The 17027-nt window shown below is 44.0% G+C and overlaps 1 long non-coding RNA gene across 1 annotated transcript in view; it reads left to right on the top strand.

Annotated features, from left to right (window-relative positions):
- LOC104680122 overlaps window positions 1–17027 on the top strand; it is a 30837-nt gene that overhangs the window by 11507 nt on the left and 2303 nt on the right. The window contains exon 3 of the long non-coding RNA XR_750411.2: window positions 3773–3865. This is a non-coding gene — a long non-coding RNA (uncharacterized LOC104680122). The remainder of the gene's footprint in view (window positions 1–3772; window positions 3866–17027) is intronic.

Genomic DNA, 17027 nt, shown 5'->3' with positions numbered 1-17027 from the left:
TTAGCAGCTATTGGATCCTGCCTACCTTAAAATCTGAATTTAAGCCTTCTATTCCCTCAAATTTCCATGTACCTGAGGAGGTGGAAAGAAGCAGACACAAAATTTCTGACCTGTCACTATTGACCTGTTTTGCTTCGATCCAGGCCTTTGTGGTATTTGATGTTAGAATCTTAGGTAAGTGGATATATTGCATACTTTACATAGTTTTGCATTTTTAATATGATAGGATCACACAAAAATCCACATTCTCCTTTGGGAATGGTGGCTGGAGCTTTGTTAGATTTTTGACGAAAGTTATATGTGCTGGTCATAGCCACGTAAACAGTTCAACCAACTGAAAGTGCTATCAATAAGGAACTAATGCCGCCAGAATTAGGAGTTTGAGGGCATTTGTGTGCAATGTTTACAGAGCGATGGGAATCTCTTATGCTATTCTGGGAATCCTCTTTGTGTGCCTGGGGCGGGTGTTAGGGTCTACCTGAGCAAATTGTGCCAGGCAAAGTCCCAACCTTCAGTGTGAAGTACAACCAGTGTATCTACCCTTGAGCAGGCCTTCCAAGAGCGTGTGCTGGGTGGGCAAATTCATTCAAAAGTATACTTGTTATACTTTTCTGAATCATTAGATGGTACCTGTGGACGTATCTGGTTTGAGTGGACTGAGCTGGTCAGAAAATCTGTATCTTCCTCATTATTAATTTGATGACCATCTTGGATTAGAAAGAGTAGCCAATTCAGCAGTGGGGAGACTTGGCCTTGGGAAGGAAGGCAGGAAGGGCCTCTCTTTTCCCATTTCCTTGTGCTCAATCGTTAGCCCGAATCCCAGGAACCCAGGTGTGTCTCTTCTTTCTTTGAACTTCTTGAGCACTGTGATCTATATTAAACACTTGGGCATTTACACATTTAATTAATAAGCCTGTTAACCTTTCCCCATGAGTACATATTGCCTCCCCAGCTAGATTGTTCCATCTTTTGCATCCTCTACACTCAAGCATGGAGTTTTACCCATCAAAAGGCCTAGATAGATAGATGTGGAATTAAACCATGAAGATCTGAGAAGGTTCAGCTTCTTCCTCAGAAGAAAGGGCAAGAGAAAAAGGAAAACAGACTTAGGAAATTCCTATCCTATGCCAGGCACTGATCTGGGAACTTTACATTTGTTATTCCCTATAAATCTCCATAAGACCCTCAAGTAAGCATTATCATCCTCATTTTGCAGAAGAAGAAACTAAGTCTCAGAGAAGTCAGGGAATGTATCCAAGTTCATGCAAAGCATAAAAGACCAGGCAAGGCTTGACCTCAGGTTCCTCCACCTGCGGGAGCAGCAGTGTTAGGAGACTGTCCTGCCCTGGGAGGGGGCCGCAGGGCTGGGTGTGAAGACACGGTTTGTGGCTGTAGCTGCTGCGTGGCCACCTTTGAGTTACCAGCCAGGACCATCTCACTGCTGAAGACAGATGGGAGAAGGGCCAGGCCTGAAAGAACAAAGAAGCACATACATCATCAAGGAAGGTGGAACCATGAAGAAGGAAAAAGAGAGAGAGGAATATCACAGATTACTTACAGTTCTCTAAACAGGAGGAATCTCACATCCGCTTAGCAGAGTAATGTGCTCATCAATGAAGTAGCTGTAACCCCCTGAAAAGGCAAAGCAGTGACATGAGTTTATCTTAGTCCCTTCTTTCAAAAGCAGGAAGACATGTTTTTTTGCTAGAAATGACAAGGATTTTTAATGTCGTTGTAGAGCTTTGAAAACTTGGATCCCAATCATTGGATCATGTTTGCAAACTTTATTAGTCAGTTTGCACCTGTTGCAGTAAATAAACCTTGTTACCTCAATGGCTTACATGACACAGATTTCTTTCTGGCTCACGAAAACTCCAGTGTGGGTTGGGTAAGCCTCCAGGGCAGCTGTCCTTGTGGTGACATGGGGATCAAGGCTGTTTCCATACATGGAAGCCACCATCTCAGCACATGGCTTCCAGATTGCTGTGGCAGCCAGTGTGGAAGGTCACGAACCAGTTTTAAATTTATTTATTTTTTATTTTTGGGGGACAAGGTCTCTGTCACCCAGGGTGGAGTGCAGTGGCACAACGATAGTTCACTGCAGTCTCAAACTCCTGACCTCAAGTGATTCTCCCACCTAGTCCTTCAACAGTGATGGGATTACAGGCATGAGCCACTGTGCCTGGTCAAGTACCAGTTTTTACAAGCTTCAGCATGGAAATGTCACAGGTCACTTCCACTCACTGTGCCTTGGCCAGAGCTCCTCACACAGCACTGCCTCACCACGGAGCAAAACTGTGCTGGGAAGGGTGGGGGAACATTTGGATAGTCAATGACTATCAGATGTTCTGACACATTTTCCTTACTCTCTTCCGCTCAACACCCTTCCTAAGGCAGCTCATTGCTCTTGGAAAGAGTATAGACTCCCTAATACAGCTTGTAGGCCCCTGGCCTTGGCCTCCACCTTCCAGTCGCATTGAACATTTTCCATTGAGTCTCTTGGCTGAGCTTACCTTCTCTTACCTTCTACCTTGTTCTTCTGCTTGCCTGAAATATTCTCCCCTTTCTGCTTTTCTGGCCAACTCCTTTGCTTACGTGGAGGCTTAGCTATCACTTCTTAAGGAAACCTTTCCTGAACCTCTAAATCTGAACTGAGTCCTTCCTTTGAGTATCCAGGCATCCTTTATTTCTCCCGTTACATTGCACTGTGGAAATTCACTATTTCTTTTCGTTTCTTTTCTTTTTTTGAGACAGGTCTTGTTTCATCATCCAGGCTGGAGTGCAGTGGTACAATCTCAGCTCACTACAACCTCCACCTCCTGGGTTCAAGTGATTCTCCTGCCTCAGCCTTCCGAGTAGCTGGGACTACAGGTGCATGCCATCACGCCTGGCTAATTTTTGTTTTTTGGTAAAGACAGGGTTTCCACATGTTGACCAGGCTGGTCTTGAATCCCTGACTTCAAGTGATCCACCCACCTTGGCCTCCCAAAGTGCTGGGATTACAGGCATGAACCATCAAGCCTGGCCGGAAAATCACTATTAACTAGTCTGTAGTCTATTAGACTGTGGCTCTGTGACACTTGGGATCATTGTGAGAGCAGCCCCTGGGCACAGTGGCCCTCACACAGTAGATGCTTAATTAGTATACCTTGGATAAAGGAAGAAGGGAAGGAACTTCCTTTGAGGCTGAATGTAGATGATGATACTGTTGCAGATGTTATTCTAAAGTTAAAAAGCAAAGGCAGTAGAAAAGGCAAGATACTTTTGAAAAAGAATAATGGAGAGATTTTCACATTCCTCGAGGTGAAGATGAACTATGGAGTTTCAGTAATTAAAAGAGAGAGATGCTGGTGTAGGAATAGATCAAGAGACAGATAGAATAAAATAAAGAGTTGACATTGCAGTCTTGATTCTGAATTCTGTAGGCCGGGCCAGGCAGGCTGGAAACTCGGGCAGAGTTTCTGTATTGCAGTCTTGAGGCAGAATTGCTGCATCTTTGGGAAATCTTAGTCTTTGCTCTTAAGATGTTCAACTGTATGAGGATTATACATGGGAAATTGGCATGCGATAAAGGAGGCATTTTATTTAATTTTATTTTATTTTGAGACAGAGTCTCACTCTGTCACCCAGGCTGGAATGCAGTGGCACAATCATGGCTGCCTACACCCTCGACCTCCAGGGCCAAGCCATCCTCTCACCTCAGCCTCCTGAGTAGTTGGGACTATAGGCATGTGCCACCATGCCCCACTAATTTCCGTATTTTTTTTTGTAGAGATGGGGTTTCACCTTGTTGCCCAGGCTGGTCTTGAACTCCTAGACTCAAGCGATCCACTTGTCTCGGCCTCCCAAAGTGCTGGGATTACAGGTATGCGCCATTGTGCCCAGCCAAAGGAGGCATTTTAAATCAGTGGAGAAAAAATGAATTATTGAATAAATTATTTTTATGCAATTGGCTGTTATTTGTAAAATTTAAAAAATCAGTAATTTAATAATTAAAAAATAATCTTAAATAAGATTTAAGTTAAAAAATTAAAAAATAAACTCATATCCCTAGCGTGTTTTCCTATGTGGTTCTCATCTGTGCAAGTTTCTTTCCTACCATATTGCAGAAAATGAATAAATTGGAAATAGTTAAGGACCTAAAGCAAATGCATGGTTTTGAGGGAGGCTTTTGTGTGCCTGGCAGTGTGCTCCGTGACTGGCCACCAAGTGTTAATAGCTTGGGTGTCTAAGAAATCCTTTCTCATCCAGTCTGAAAGATTCATGTTGAAATACAGGATATTTTTATTAAAAGTTCTCCCCTCTCCATAGTCGTATTATAGATGAACACTGTGCTGGCTCTCTGTACATCAAGACAACCAGTCTTGTTCCTCCATATGCCTTTGGCAGAGCAGGGAGTTAAATGGGCATGTTCATGCCATGCACTTCAAAGGCAGCTGGTTACGTCAAGTCTCATAATGAAAGATGAAAATGGAAGGTGACTGTCTAAACTTTGCCCTGTCTTGGTATTCAAATGCCACATGAATGCTGGTTTACTGAACGCAAAACCAGAAAAATATAATGACTGTGCACTGTCTTGTGTACTTTGTACCCAAGACAAATGGGTACAAAGGAGGTACAAGGAGGACCTTGTTGGCATGACAAAGTTACTGTCATACCATTGAATGCATTTCTGTTGTTGCTCCTGTTTTTGGTCTGTATTGGCTTGTATTGCACTGTATTATTCATTTAATATAAGAGCAAAGCACGCTCTGGATACTAAGTCCTAAACCAAACATGTAAAATACAGGGCTAGCCTCCTGAAAGATTTATGGATAAATGTGAATATATACAACAGATAAAAATCAGTTGCAATTATTCATATCACAAAATGATACTTAGCATGAAAAAGATTCAATGCAGGGTCTTTAAAGAGAATTTTCCTAATTTAGATAAAATATAATATGGTCATGTCAATGTACCTTTAAGAGCGAAATCTGTGATGAAGCCCAATATAGTACATTTTACAATTAAAATATTTCAAGTCCCCCAAATTCAAGGTAAGTACAAATAGGACTTTTATTCCTCTCTCTCTCTCTCTCTCTCTCTCACCCTCTCACCCCCTCCTTCCCTCCCTTTGTCTTGTGTTTTACCAAATTGTAGTTTAAGATATACAAACTTCTGTCCCTTGCACACACTTTGCGTTGCCTTATAATGGGGGATGTCTAGCAACTAAAGGGTAGAAAGCTATGAGAAACTGAAAAGGAGCTCTGGCCATAGTTAAAGTAAAAACAGAATTGCAGAATTTATGCAATCTGTCTAGCTAATTAAGCAAAAATCCACAAGACAGAATAGCAATAGTGAGCTGAAAGAATGTACCCAATGGGATACAATTCATCATTTAAACCAATTCTGGTTTCCTACATCAGCTTTACTGGTTGAACAGGCATAATTCCCTGAAAATCTGTGGTTAATGTCTCAGGTTCAATTAATGCATTAAGGAAATGTCAACATTTTAGCTGTTATGTAGCTTTGTTTCTTATTTTTATTTTTATTGTTTTGAGATGGAGCCTCACTCACTTTGTCACCCAGGCTGGAGAGCAGTGGCATGATCTCAGCTTACTGCAACCTCCACCTCCCAGGTTCAAGTGATTCTCCTGCTTCAGCCAACTGAGTAGCTGGGATTACAGGTGCATGCCACCACACCCGGCTAATTTTTGTTATTTTTAGTAGAGACGGGGTTTCATCATGTTGGCCTGGCTGGTCTTGATTTCCTGACCTCAAGTTATGCACCGGCCTTGGCCTCCCAAAGTGCTGGGATTACAAGTGTGAGCCACCACTGCTTTTTTTTTTTTTTTTTTAGTAGAGATGGGATTTCACCATGTTGGCCAAGCTGGTCTCAAACTCCTGACCTTACATGATTGGCCCACCTCAGCCTCCCAAAGTGCTGGGATTACAGGTGTGAGCCATCACACCCAGCCTAAAAAACAAAATCTCCCAGTGCTTTGGAAGGCCAAGGCAGGAGGATTGCTTGAGGCTACAAGTTTGAGATCAGCTGGGCAACATAGCAAAATACTGTCTCTACCAAAAAAAAAAAAAAAAAAGAGAGAGAATAAAATAAGCTGGGTGTGGCGACACGTGCCTATAGTCTCAACTACTTGGAGGCTGAGGTGGGAGGATCACTGGAACCCAGGAGCTCGAGGCTGCAGTGAGCTGTGATTGTGCCACTGCACTCCAGCCTGGGTGACAGAGACCTTGTCTCTAACAACAAAAACAAACAAACAACAACAAAAAAACAACCCACCCAAACCCCAAAAACTAAGGGCATGAGTTTGCAAAGGATCAGATAGGACTTCACATGACTTTGCTAGTCTCTGCATTTTGTGCCTGTGCTGAAATGAGCTTATTTATATTCAAGTGTGAGGCCTGAGTTTAGGGCTTGTCTCTGACTCAGTTTCTGTACCACCAAAGAGCTGCCTACCTCTCTTGCCCACTGGCTGACTTGGCCCCAGCCATGGCTTATGCTGCTCCTGCACTCACAAAGTCAGTTCATTGCTGCCATTGTTGCTGCCTGTAGTATAGGCCAAGTTGCTTTCCATGCAGTACTAAATTGGCTAGAAGAAGATTCACCTGAAGAGGCTGGGGCATGCATCTAGAAAGCATGGAGAAACTAAACCCCCCTGTTGCCAACTTTGCCTAGCAGTAGGTGGTGGATAGGAATAGGCTGGCTGATTATTTTCCTTTCTCCACCTCATGCCCCGCCCCACATACTGTTCTGAGATGCAAGCATCCATGTGACCTTCCTGAGGACATTATATGAGATCAAGCCATCATCCAGGCTATTATAAAGCAGCTCAGTAGGCCGGGCACGGTAGCTCACGCCTGTAATTCCGGCACTTTGGGAGGCCGAGGCAGGTAGATCACCTGAGGTCAGGAGTTCGAGACCATCCTGGCCAACATGGTGAAATCCTGTCTCTACCAAAAATACAAAAATTAGCTGGGTGTGGTGGTCCATGCCTGGAATCCCAGCTACTTGGGAGGCTGAAGCAGGAGGATCACTTGAACCTGGGAGGTGGAGGTTGCAGTGAGCTGAGGTTGCGCCACTGCACTCCAACCTGGGCAACAAGAGCAAAACTCCGTCTCAAAAAAAAAAAAAAAGAAAAGAAAAAAACCGTAGGAGCTCAGTAACCCATGCCCTTGTGTTTGGTCTTCCTCTTCCTTGCCTCACTGGTCTCCCTCATACTCCTGCTTCCCCAGGATTGCACTTGTCAGTGAAGTCTTAGCACATAAACGTGTGCCCCAGGCTCTACTGTCCAGGGAAACGTGGCCCTAGAAAGCAGAGCTTCTGATGGGTTTTGGTAGTAGCAAGTGGATGGTGACAATCTTTGACATTCTGCAGCATCACAATTACAAAAGTTTTTATCTGAAGCTAATTAGGATGAGGTAGAGGAGGAAGCCAAAGTACTGACTTAACAAGACACTGAGACACTTGATGCATTTTGGAGCAATAATAACCCTAAGGACTTGGATGTGGGCAGTAACTTTTGAAGGCATTGGAAGCCTTGCAAAAAGAAAATAACAAGTGTAGGGCAGCTAATTGCCACCTTGAGGCCCTGTCTGAAAGCCAGAGTATTTCTGAAGTCACTTTAGTGGAGGTTCTCATCTCTAAAACCCGCAGGACAGAAGGTTCTTAAACCCAGGGTCTGATTATAAGGGTGGCAGAAATGCAAAAGAAGCAAGATGCACAGCCTTAACAGCTCCTCAGTGTCAAAGTAAAGACCTGATGGGAGAGTAGACCACCAAGACCTTGGATGGTGATGTTTGCATGGCCAAGGCTGAGAATATTGTAGTCCTCAATTCCCTGAAGCTTCCTGGCTGGCGGAAGCTGTTCCCAGCAACTTAGGGAGAGAACAGCCTCCTCTTCCCAGGGCATTAGACTATGACCTCACCTGGAGGTGCTCTACACATTGACCATTGTTTTTCTCCAGATCTGTCCCCACTATCTTTCATTATTTCCTGGATAACAACCAGAGTCAGGCCTGAGTACAGCTTCAATGAGGAAGTATAATCCCTGCTCCAGGAGAAAACAGTCTATGTGTCGAAGGCTTACAGGAGCTGGCAAGCATGAATTAGCAAACACCTTGTAGTAGCGTATCTTGAGGGTGTTAGATCATCATGATTACCTGGAGCTGGTCCTAATAATCTTTTGAGACAGCTCCATGACGTTTAGATAGGATGATGGCTGCAATTGATAAGGTGGAGATGCTGGAGCGTATCTGGCATTATTTTGAGAAAGGGGCTAAGACTCAAGGAGTTGGGAATGTTAGAATGAATTTACTATGTAAATCTTGAGAACCTGCCACATCACTGTGTTTCCTGAAAAAGACTGGGAGACACTTTTGCTATGAATGCAGCAGGAGTACGCAAGTGAAGGGCTCACTAACATCTTTGAGAAGCTTAGTGTCTGTCTTCTGTAGGCAGGGGTAATGGGTACAGACACTTCCAAGGAACTGAACTACTTCTTCTTCTTTTTTTTAATAGGAATCTCACTCTGTCGCCCAGGCTGGAGTGCATTGGTGCAATCCGGGCTTACTGCAACCTGCACCTCCCGGGTTCAAGCAATTCTCCTGCCCTAGCTGAGATTACAGGCACCCACCACCATGGCCACCTAATTTTTGTATTTTTAGTACAGATGGGGTTTCATCATGTTGGCCAGGCTGGTCTTGACCTCCTGACCTCAAGCAGTCCTCCTGCCTCGGCCTCCCAAAGTGCTGGGATTACAGGCGTGAGCCACTGCACCCAGCTGGAACTGAACTTCTTTATGTCAATGGGGATGATGAGATTCCAGAATTATAAAACTGGATGACAGCTCATAACCACCAGAGGCAAGGTGGCCATAATGATGATAATTGGAAGCACTGCAGAATAGTACTTAGGATGCCTCAACCTTCAGAGATTTGTAGCAATGGTTAAGAGATCATGGTGTTCCTAGACATGAGACAGAAGGACAGATAACTAGGGTGTTATTAAGATTGTATAATAAGAAAGAAAGCTGGAGAATAGAAGGTTGACATCAGTCTCAGTTTTCAAATGTAAGCCAGCTTGAAAACTAGCTTGAAGTAAAGTTTTCAAACTGACTTACTAGGTTGATGCAAAGGTAACCGTGGTTTTGGCCATGACTTTTAATGGCAAAATCGCAATTATTTTTGCACCAACCAAATACATCTGAAAACTGAGTGAGAGTCCCCAATTTTTTATTGCAATGACTGATGCGTGGATTGAGGGGAAGACTTAGGCCTCCTTGAAGAAGGACCCTGCTATTTTCCACAGTATACATGAAAATGTGTTCTTCTAATCTTCCCGTTTAAGGAATTTGCAGCCATTTCCCCAAGTAACTAGTGCCGGAGAATGGGGACAATTCAGACTTTTTGAGGATTAGTAATACACAAGGTTTGAGATGATACTGACACAGGAGTTAAGAAGAAATTACTTAGGCAGATAGTGAGGATACGGATGCCCTCAGTAAGGTTTTTCCTTTAATGAAAAGCAGCCCCAAATCATTTTCTAACAAAGAGCAGCCTGTAAAATCAAGCCGCACACGGTGAAACTCCGTCTCTACTAAAAAAATACAAAAAGTCAGCCGGTCGTGGTGGTGGGCACCTGTAGTCCCAGCTACTCAGGAGGCTGAGGCAGGAGAATGGCCTGAACCTGGGAGGCGGAGCTTGCAGTGAGCCAAGATCGCGCCACTGCACTCCTGCTTGGGTGATAGAGCCAGACTCTGTCTCACAAAAAAAAAAAAAAAAAAAAAAAAAATCAAGCTGCAGACATAGATGCTGGCAGCTGTGCCAATCATGTTCAAGATGGGTCTACGGTAAGGAGCAGACAAGATGACCCAGCCAAGGGGAAAGTTCATTTGCATAATAAGACTAGGGTGGGGTGGCCAGCCTTCCCCAGTGGTATGTAAACATCATACCTGATTGAACCAATCTGTGAGCCCTGTGTAAATCTGACACTGCCTCGAACCAATCTGTGAGTCCTATGTAAATCAGGCACCGCCTCAAACCAATCTGTGGGTACTATGTAAATCAGACACCGCCTCCTCAAGCCTGACTATAAAATCTGGCACATCCGCCCCCAGCAGGCCTTTTCCTCTCAGAAGTTCCCTCTCTCTCACTAGAGAAAGAGTTGTTTTCCTTTCTCTTTCTTTTGCCTATTAAACTTCTGCTCCTAAATGCCTCATGTGTGTCCATGTCCTAAATTTTCCCCGTGTGAGATGACGAACCCCAGGTATTTACACCAGAAAACGTAGCTGCTTCAATACCAAGGGATCTTAAATGCCTTATGCTGTCCCTCCCCACCCGCCCTGTCCCCTGTTAGATTGGCAGTTTTAGGAAGTCAGGTGATAAATAGAGTTGTACCCCAAGTCTGTTTCACAATGAGTCCATTTGGTCCACTGGGTCCAAAAACTACCCTGTGGTTATTTATCAGATCCCCAAATATGTAATTGGGATAGATATATTTAGTGGTTGGCAGAACTCTCACTTGTGAAGTAAGGAACATGGTGGGAAGGGCCAAGTAAAATATCTGCAACTGTTCTTTCCCCGTTATTCAAGATGGTAATCAGGAATAACAAGGCATTCTAGGAGGAAGTGCAGATTGCTGTCATGATGATTGCTGTCATCATGAACATCAAAGCTGCAAGGTGGTGGTCCCCATAATATCTCCATTCAGTTTACCCACTGTGTCCCTGTAAAAACCAGATAAATTATGGCACATGCTATTAGGTGATAGCCCCCTTGAAGCTATCGTACTGGGTTTGCTATATTTACTGATGAAGAGCAACACACATTCTCAAACTTCATATGTGACTATTGATCTGGCAAATGATTTCTTCTCAACCTCCATCACTAGAGGGACTCTGCAGTGGTTGGCCTTTCTGTGGCAAGGACAACAGTATACATTCACTATCTGCATGTTTGCAGGGATCTTGATCATACTGACATTCTGCTGAACATTGCTCTGGCTCACCCATTAGTGACATCATGCTAATTGGACTTACTGATCTGGGAGTTGCAAGTATCATAGATGCCCGAATACAGGGCATCAACCTGGGATGATTTTAAGCCCCAGGGGATATTTGGGAACATCTGCAGATATTTTGGTTGTTATAATTGGTTGATGTGAGCAACTGGCATCTAGTGGATAGAGTTCAGGCATGCTTCTGCACACCCTACAACACAAAGGATAGCCCCCAACCCCAACAAAGAATTATCTCTCCCCAAATGCCAATAGTGTCAAGGTTGGGAAACATTGTCCTAGAAGACACCTGTGTACCAGTGGTGGGAGGTGAACTCTATGCAAATTCAGGGGTCTGTTACATCAGTGAAGTTTCTAGGAGGTCAGTAGTCTGGGGCATGTCAGACCATCCTTTTTAAAGTTAAAGGATAATTGGCATATAACAGGCTCTTAAAAATATTTGCTGAATGAATGAGCAAATGAACAGCTTGTAGAAAAGTCCCCTGTGCAAAGAGAAGGAGGCTTGAGAGAGAGAGAGAGTTTCCCAGAGGAAGGCAGAAATTTACTGTGGCCAGAGGCCAGGAGAGGGACTGGAGGTGCGGCCTGGGAGAAGGCTGTGGTTTATACGGTTTACATGCTATTCCTTTAGACACCGCCCACAGAAGGTGGAGGGCAAACAAGTGAGAAACAAGGCCTGGTTTGTATTCTAGAAAGATCACTTTAGGACTGGTTAGAGAGGTTGTCCTGAAAGGTTATGAGACCAGACTCAGTCAGACTAGTCTGGCCCCCTTTTTTCCCAATAGTCTGGTTGGGAAACCTTGGACACCTGTTCTGGGTCAGAATGGAAATAAATGGAAGAAACAGATTCCAGAAGATTTGGAGAGAAAAAAATTATCAGGAATTGGTGACTGAACTGAGAGTGTGGGTAAAGGGAGAAGGGGGGAAGAAGAAAACTCTCATTATCTTGGTCTTTGGGTAAATGGGGAATGCAGGAAAATAATACAGTTTTAAACGGCATTTTTGAGAAGGTTTTGTTTTGGATATTTTGTAATTTAAAGACGTGGGGCCGGGCACAGTGGCTCACACCTATAATCTCAGCACTTTCGGAGGCTGAGGTGGGCGGATCACTTGAGGCCACCAGCCTGGCCAACGTGGTGAAGCCCCGTCTCTATTAAAAATACAAAAACTTGGCTGGGCATGATGGTGTGCGCCTGTAAGCCCAGCTACTCAGGAGGCTGAGGCAGGAGAATCACTTGAACCCAGGAGGCGGAGGTTGCAGTGAGCCCAGATTGTACCACTGCACTTCAGCCTGGGCAACAGAGTGAGACTCTGTCTCAAACAAAACAAAACAAAAATTGGGGGCATACAAGACATACAAGAGGAAGAATTCAGCAGGTACCTGGAAAAACAGGGTAGGTTTCAGCTGAAGAAGGAGACTCGGGAGCCTTCCTGTGATGGGTGATGTTTGAAGTGATGGATTGCGTGAGAGCATGCAAGAGAAGAAGCTAAATGCTTCATGTGTGTTATTCTGTTTCATCCTCAGCCATGTGGAGAGGAATATTGTCTCCATTTTATAGATGAGGAAACTGAAGCTCAGAGAGTTTATCTAACTCAAGCTGACAAAGCTGATAATGGATAGAACTCATATTCAAACCCAGACATTTCTCCCTTTAAGGCTTACTCCACCACCTCCTAACTTACCTTTATTCAACTTTTATGAACCTTTACTTTAAAATGCTATGGGTCGCAGTGACTCATGCCTGTAGTCCCAGCACTTTGGGAGGCCGAGGTGGGTGGATTACTTGAGGTTAGGAGGTCAAGATCAGCCTAGCCAACATGGTGAAACCCCATCTCTACTAAAAACACAAAAATTAGCCGGGCACAGTAGCATGTGCCTGTAATCCCAGCTACTTGGGAAGCTGAGGCAGGAGAATTGCTTGAATCCAGGAGGTGGAGGATGCAGTGAATCGAGATCATGCCACTGCATTCCAGCCTGGATGATGGAGTGAGAACTTGTCTTAAAAAAAGATTCTGTGGATAGCAATTTATCAAAACCACCAGTGCGTTTACAAGCTGACCCAGCTATCCCACTTCTGTAGGAAGTGACCTATGGTTTGACCCAGACAGGTACAAAATGACATATGCCCAATGTTACCCATTATCACCTTGTTTCAAATAGCAAAAGACTAAGCAGCAGGATGGGAAGGGTTAAATAAAGGATGGTGCATCCATACAATGGACTGCCACAGAGCTATACAAAGAGGAAGAAAGCTCTTAGGGAATGAATCAGAGAGCTTTGGATTGTGTTGTTCGGTTAAACAAAAGCAACGACAACATCCAGTGTGTCAAAACACTGTGTATACTATTCTCTGTTTTGTGTAAGAAAGTGAAAATAACATTTACTTGTATCTGTGCAAAGAAACACAACGAATATAAGATACTTATTGAATGAGTTACTTATAAAGGCAGTGGAAAATGGAGTAGAAGGACATAGAACAGGAGCAAATCTTCTCAGTGGACACCTTTTAGATTTGAAGTATGTGAATATGGTACCTATTCAGCAATGAAAACATTAAAAAAGTGGTATATTTACCCATTAGCCTCTATCTACATTTGATATTTATTTCTGCCCCTGGAAAGATGGCTTATGGATTTATAATATTTCTGGCTTATGGCTCTACAATATTCCGGTACTTAGCAATCAGTCAATCAATGGATCGATTGACCATCCATCCATCCATCCATCCATCCATCCATCCATCCATCCATCCAATTATTCATTCATACGCCAGATGCTGGGCTAGCCATAGGTGGAATGATTGAGAAAATTAAAGGCAGGCATAGTTTCTGCATTAAGTCTAGATAGAAAAACAGAGATTAATCAAACCACCCTACAAATATGCTAAAAATGTCAACCATGCTGCAAAAAGTGTTATAGACTGAGTTGTTCTGGGATGGGGTAGGCAGGGCATGTTAGGTAAGGTTTTCCTGAGGAACTGGCGTCTGCGCTTCAGGAAATGCAGGAAGTAATAGGCAAAGAGAGGGAGGAAAGGTGGAGGGAACAGTATTTGCAAAGGCTCTGAGGTAAGATGGAGCACGATATTTGATGAACCCAAAGAAGGCCTGTGCGGTTGCTGTGTAGGGACTGAGGAGATGGGGCGGATATATTAGAAAGGGAGGGGTTACAAACATGCAGGATCTTGTCAAGCATGAGGGTTTTTGTGATGACAACTGGATTGGAACCCACTGGAGAGGTTTAGACTACAGTGGAACAATATGATCCCAATTATTTATTTATTTGAGAGGTGTCTCACTGTGTTGCCCAGGCTGGTGTGCAGTGGCATGATCTTGGCTCACCGCAAACCTCCGCCTCCTGGGTTCAAGCAGTTCTCCTGCCTCAGCCTCCAGAGTAGCTGGGATTACAGGCACACGCCACCACACCCAGCTAATTTTTTGTATTTTTAGTAGAGATGGGGTTTCACCATATTGGGCAGGCTGGTCTCAAACTCCTGATCTCAGGTGATCCACCCACCTCGGCCTCCCAAAGTGCTGGGATTACATTTATGTTTTAAGAGGACCACTGAGGACTCTTTAGAGAATGATGGGGGCATGTAGCAAGAGTTGACTCAAGGAGACCAGTTGGATGGTCCATCGTTAAAAAGTAGGCAAAATGTGACCTTCACTTGGACCAGGGTGGACGTTAGGGTTGAGAGAAGTAGATGGATTCAAGAGAAAATGAAACCAAGAAGACTGGGTGATGTGTTGTATAGGAGTGAAGGAGAGAAGTTGTCAAACATGGACAGGTTTCTGATGAGTACAGTGGAAGAAATGGGGTTTCCATTTCCTGGAAAAAAAAAAAAAAAACCACACATTAGGGCAGTGTGTTTTCTGGGGAACACGTTGAGTATGAGGGTTCCTGGGCTTTCTGACAGTTGCCTGTTTTCTTCTGGTTCCTGTGAAGCTTTAGCTGTTAATCTTCCTTCATGTTTCATAATTCCTTTGTGTTTTTAAAAGGCTGCCCTTCTATTGCTGCTCTCTTCACTGCTTCCGTATTTACAGGGATCTTTTTTCTTTATTTTCTCTTGGCCTTCCACAGAATGATTTTGGTAACTTGAGACTACCTTGGGGAATGCAGCCATTATATTTTCAGTCTCTCTGTGTGGCAACACTGCTACTGATATTTTCACAGGTCCTTAGTTTGGTAGTGCTGTTTTTTTTCCCTTCTCACCTTTGAAAATACAACACTAGCACTGTTTTTTGCATCCATGGAAGAAGCAGTGGTATCACTGGAAGTTTCCTAAGGGGAACACTTTTCTGTACGGAAAGGAAAGGGTGGGAAATTGCTTTATGATTCAAAAGCTGGCATAAACATTTGTTATTATTATGATTTTTAAATTGTGGTTTATTCCTGCATAACTTATCCAACCATGGAGCCACATTCAGTCAAGGGCATTGTGACCTCTGTGGGGAAACAGAACAACCTGAACACCTGATGCAAACTTTCTGGCCTGAAGGCAACTCCAGTGACTGACTTCCAACAGGTCTGTAAGGACAGCTTGTTTTGAAGTTGTGTCTGCTCCTAGCACAGGTCCTGCAAGGTCCGTTTTTCAAGGAATGAATTCTTTCCATGTTTCTGAATGGAATGGATAGCTAAACTTTCATTTGGTTGGTAGTGAGGTATAGGTGTGGAGAGATGACAGTTGGTGAGATGATGAAGCATGAGAGTTTACCAAGGGCCTGGGCGAGCTCAGATTGCTGACCAGGTATATTCTATTGGGCACTATGGAGGATATGAGAATGGCCTCAGATCTATGACAGCAGGTGGCATCGTTGACCAACAGCCCCAGCTGCTATGCTCTGAAATCTATCACTGATTGGCCTGAGACCTTGTTTTCATGACTGAGCAAGGTGGGATACCCAGACAGGCCTGTTTCTGGGAGAGGTGAGATGCCTCTGACTGTGGCTTAAGGCCTCCCAACTGGCCTTGCAGAACTTCCTGGAGAAATGCAGTGTAGTTGAGGAAGCATCTAATTCACCTTGCTTCCTTCCCTCTCTCCTTCAAGGAGGTCAGACCTACATGATGGTCTAACATCTCTGGTAGTCTGCTCCTCATGTTCTCTCCATTGTAGACTGAATGTCTTTGCCCCCCAGATTCATATGTTGAAACTCTAATCTCAATGTGATGGCCTTTGGGAGGTGATTAGCTCATGAGGGTGGAGCCTCATGAATGGTATTAGTGCCCTTTAAAAATACTCAGAGTTCTTTTGTCCTATCTTGCCATATGAAGATGTAACAAGAAGTCAGCTGCCTGCAACCCAGAAGAGAGCCCTCCCCAGAACCTAACCCTGCTGCTGGCATCCTAATGTCCAACTTGCAGCCTCTGGCACTGTGAGAAATCATGTTCAGCTGTTTATAAGTCACCTAGTCTATGATATTTTGTTATAGCAGCCTGAATAAGAGACTCATAGGCACTTCTTTTAATAAATTACTTGTGCATTGAATCCTGCCCTGGTTTCTGCTTTTCAGAAGATCCTGACTTGATTAAAGATTCAGAAGATCCCTTGATTTTAAAAAGTGGCCGGGCACGGTGGCTGACACCTGTAGAATTCCAGCACTTTGGGAGGCCGAGGCGGGCGGATCACTTGAGGTCAGGAGTTTGAGACCAGCCTGGCCAACATGGTGAAATCACGTCTCTACTAAAAATACAAAGTTTAGCTGGGTGTGGTGGTGCACACCTGTAATCCCAGCTACTGAGGAGGCTGAAGCAGAATTGCTTGAATCCAGGAGGTGGAGGTTGCAGTGAGCTGAGATTGTGCCACTGTGCTCCAGCTTGGGTAACAAAAGAACATTCTGCCTCAAACAAGTTTTAGAAGGTACACATGCAGTCCCACTGTCTTACCCCTTCTATCTTGTGTTCAGCCTGGTTCACATGTTTACGTTACATGTCTGACTTCTGTAGGTGTTTGATTTTATTTCCTAGGTCTTGTATTATCTTTCATAGAATAGTAGAGATAGAGAAATAGGGAAGGATT

Source organism: Rhinopithecus roxellana, chromosome 13 (genome assembly GCF_007565055.1).
Source record: "Rhinopithecus roxellana isolate Shanxi Qingling chromosome 13, ASM756505v1, whole genome shotgun sequence".
Lineage (NCBI taxonomy): Eukaryota > Metazoa > Chordata > Mammalia > Primates > Cercopithecidae > Rhinopithecus > Rhinopithecus roxellana.
This window is presented reverse-complemented; position numbering and strand designations above follow the sequence as displayed.